Below are 4,645 nucleotides of genomic sequence, written 5' to 3'. Positions count from 1 at the left end.
CTCTTGCAGCATATTCAGGTGCCTTGTCCTACTTCCTCTGATTAAATGGTGTTCTTTGTACGAATAACAAAATTTAGGTAACATAAGATGGAAGAAAATAAGACCTGTAGAGAGTGATCACTATTGCGTATGCAGTTGAACCAATCTGTGGAGCATATGTTTTTTTTTTTCTTTTCTTTCCTGTAGAAAACGATATAGTCTTAAAGATCTGACAGTATAAACATGTTTTCACTAAAGTCACTGATGAAAGAACAGATTTCATGAAACAGAAGATTTTAATAGTATAAGGAAGACGACAAGTCAGCCTGGTCATTAATCAGAACATATATCTGAGGACGCGAGAGAATCATAGAAACTATCACCCGTTTCTCCTGGTGTATTACTCTCTGGAAAGGAGCCTTCCATGACATGAACGACCCAATCTCCAACGCCCCTCAAAAAGAAGCAACAGTGGTCAATCTTATTCAGTTTCTGAGAATCTGATGCAATTCAACACGGAGTGTAACATTGGGTATATATACCACATGTTGATCTGGTAGTAATAAAAACTTGAGACACGCCATTTCCATGTCTCAACTCAACACGCAAAAGAAAAAAAAAACAGAACAGAATTAGAGAAGTACAGAATTCTATATTGATCCAAAGTAAAGCCATACTGTTATAACTCTTCCCCGGTTATCGAATTACAAGCAAATCTCATGTTGAATGTCAACTTAAAGTGGTGTGAATAGTACATAATAGATTTCACCAGATTTTTTTTTCGAAAAGGGGGAAGAATCGCCCCAGCTTCTGCATCCAAAGGATACACACGGCCTTTTATTAGATTATTCGCAAACCTTACAAGAAGTAATACAAAAAATCAACCTCGAAGCCACCTCACTAGACCTACAGTGGGATGAAGGGGGTGACAATACACCAACTGACATCATCCAAAAACCAAATGCCTTCCCAAACCGCCCAATATCAGGTGAGAAGTACATCCAGTCAAGCAGACTCTCCGCGCATGCCAACGCACACGCCACAGAAGTTGCTACCGCCGTCTTCCTCGACTCCATGTTCAAGAGAGATCATCGCATTAACCTTGCAAGACCTGCCGTCGATGCCACCATGATGCCAGACGGCCCCGCCATCCTGCACGCATACATCATCCCGCATCTGTCGTCGATACCCTGCAGCACCATGCCACCGAGCCTCAGCGCCAACAATGTGGTAGATGAATACCACTCCACCGACATCCGCCAACATCCAGCAGCTGCTTCAAAAACGATGCCCCAAGAGGTAGAACGACGCAGGGCGCGCCGCCATCGTCCGATCCGGGAGACCCGGACCTAGGGTTTCCCCCGGAGCAGCACGAGTGAGAAACCACAGACTGCGACGACGATGCCTTCAAGAAGGTAGCGGCGCGACACGTCGCCATCGTCCGCCAACCGAGGTCGGAGCACGGTTTTCACCGGCAGCCGCGCATCCCCAACTCGTCGAGTGTAGTGCCAAGACGGGCAAAGATGACGCCTTCGACAAGGTAACGACGTCAACCGACGCCGCCGTCATCCGCCAAGACCGAGGTCGAGGCTCAGTTTTCACCGGCCGCAATGACACCCCGGACTAGATCACCATTGCCGGAAACCTGTGTGAGATCACATGATCCCCCACACAGGACTACCAGCCTGGCCGACCACCTCCGACGAAGAAGATTTCACCAGATAAAAATGGTAATGACTTATTTAGATGTCAGCATATACGGCTGCATCAAATCAACAGTTTCAGTAGAGCAAATGACCATATTGGAACTAAAACTAACGACTCTACAAACCAAATCTCACGCAAACCGAAGTCATGGTCAGATAAACTCAAATCCCCTAAGCGACATAACATCCAACAAAGAAATCCAGCCAGATCTCTGAGCTAAGGCACCCAAACCGTAACGTTAAAACCATAAGCCAATACATTCGCCTTGCAGTGTTCCATAGTAACATGAGACGGCCAAAACAGAGTCCTCTGATATTTGGCACAGAAGAGCGACATTGCCGCTCGATCCAAAGCTTACGACCCAACAACGTGAAAGAGAACAGTTGAGGCTGGCGTTGATCAGGTTTACAAATGACTGCTAGGGCAATATGCTTGTTGTATTACCAGAGGGCCAAAGACCACAATATATAGTACATGTATATGTGCACATATGCAGAAAGCCCCCTAACATATGGGGACACGACAATATACAGATATATACATCTAACACCCCCCCTCAAACTCATGGTGGATCCACAACACTGAGTTTGGAGAGTAAGAAATCATGCTGCGCTCGAGTCTGAGCCTTCGTAAAGAAATCCGCTAACTACAAATCTGAAGGCACATAATGAACCGCAACAACATCATCCTGCACCTGAGCACGTGTGTAAAAAGCATCAACACCAATATACTTGGTCATCTCATGCTTGACCGGATCACGTGCAATACTGATAGCACATGTACTATCAGACAAAAGTGGAGTGGGTGTCGTAACAGAGACCCCAAAATCTGCAAGCAACCACCGTAACCAGGTCACCTCAGCAATCAACAAAGCCATAGCCCGCAACTCAGCCTCAACACTCGAACGAGAAACTGCTACCTGTTTCTTCGTCTTCCAAGCAACAAGCGAACCACCAAGAAACACACAGTAAGCAGAAAGTGAACAACGATCCGTAGGATCACTTGCCCACGTAGCATCCGAGTAGCACTGGAGCTGGAGAGAGCTGGAAACGGGAAAGAAAAGGCGACGAGTGATCATGCCATGAAGATAACGAAGAACACGGAGGAGATGACTATAGTGAACAGTGGTAGGAGCGAAGACAAACTGACTCAGAATATGAACAGGATAAGAAATATCAGGATGAGTGACAGCAAGATAAATAAGACTCCCAACAAGATGGCGATAACGAGTGGGATCAGGAAGAGGATCACCATCAGTAGGACGAAGCTTAACATTAAGCTCCATAGGAGAATCAACCGTGCGCTCATCCCCAAGAGCAGCACAAGCAAGAAGATCCTGAATGTACTTTTCCTGAGAGATAGAAAAGCCATCAGAAGTGGAGGAAACCTCAATGCCAAGAAAATAGAAAAGAGGACCAAGATCAGTCATAAGAAACTGATCACGAAGACGAGCCTTAACGAAGGCAATATACTCAGGATCATCACCAGTAATGATCATATCATCAACATAGAGAAGAAGAAGAGTACGTCCACGAGGAGAAGTGTGAACAAAAAGTGCTGGATCATGAAGACTAGGAGAGAAACCAGCAGCAGTCACCACAGAGGCGAAGCGCTCAAACCAGGCACGAGGGGCCTGTTTGAGACCATAGAGAGAACGTCGAAGATGACAGACAATCCCATCGGGAACAGAATACCCAGGAGGAGGCAGCATGTAAACCTCCTCACTCAACTCGCCATTAAGAAAAGAATTCTGAACATCAAGCTGGGAGACAGACCAGCGGCGAACAGAAGCAACATCAAGAAGGGTACGCACAGTAGTCATATGAGCCACAGGAGCAAAAGTCTCATCATAGTCATGGCCGTGCTCCTGTTGAAAACCACGAGCCACAAGACGCGCTTTATAGCGCTCAAGAGAGCCATCAGAGCGAGTCTTAATTTTATAGACCCACTTACACGTGATGGGACGAACACCAGAAGGGGAGAAACAAGATCCCAAGTGCCAGTGCGCTCAAGCGCAGCGATCTCCTCAGCCATGGCAAGCTGCCATTCAGGATGACGCTCGGCATCCCGATAAGAAGTCGGCTCGGAAACAACAGAGAGACCATACTGACTAGGAGAGTAACGAACTGGAGCACGACACTGACGAACATGCCGTGAAGGAGGAAGCTCATCTGCAGAAGACAAGTCATCAGAAGAAGAGGAAGAAGGGACATCATCGGAAGGAGCCGAAGCCGGAGAACGAGGAGTACTAGGTGGACTATACGAATGAGAGGATGGCGCCGAAGGGGGCGCATCAGAAGTAGGAGGGAGGGAAGGAGGGACAGCAGGGGGTGCATCCGGAAAAAGAAGAAAAGAGATATCATCCACCGGGTAAGTACCCGAGGTGGGGCGAGGATAGAAGGGACGCGTCTCATCAAACGTGACGTCACGAGAGATGCGCATCCGACAACCAACGGGGTCCCAACAGCGATAGCCCTTACGCTCATCACTGTATCTGAGAAAAACACACTCAACAAACTGAGCGGTCAGTTTGGTGTGTTCGCGAGGAGGCAGAAGGACATAGCAGACGCAACCAAATGAACAGAAAGTCGAATAGTCTGGAGAAACACCAGAGAGACGCTCGAGAGGAATGCCACCCTGTAGAGCAGCGGAAGGCTGAATGTTAATGAGGTGGGCCGACGTAGCAACAGCCTCAGCCCAGAAATGTGGCGGAAGAGAAGAAGCAATCATCATAGCACGGGTGGTTGAAAGGATCGTATGCCGCACCTAGAGGGGGGGGGGTGAATAGGTGCTAACCATATTTTAGTTCTTTTTCAATTCAGGCTTGACACAAAGGTAAATTCTCTAGATATGCAACTAAGTGAATTTACCTATATGACAAGGCAATCAACTAACCAAGATATAGCTAAGCAATATAAGAGATAGAATAGGATAGAGGTAACCGAGAGTGGAGCACGCG

The sequence above is a fragment of the Lolium rigidum genome, chromosome 6 (assembly GCF_022539505.1).
Source record: "Lolium rigidum isolate FL_2022 chromosome 6, APGP_CSIRO_Lrig_0.1, whole genome shotgun sequence".
Lineage (NCBI taxonomy): Eukaryota > Viridiplantae > Streptophyta > Magnoliopsida > Poales > Poaceae > Lolium > Lolium rigidum.
Note: the sequence above shows the minus strand (reverse complement) of the source record.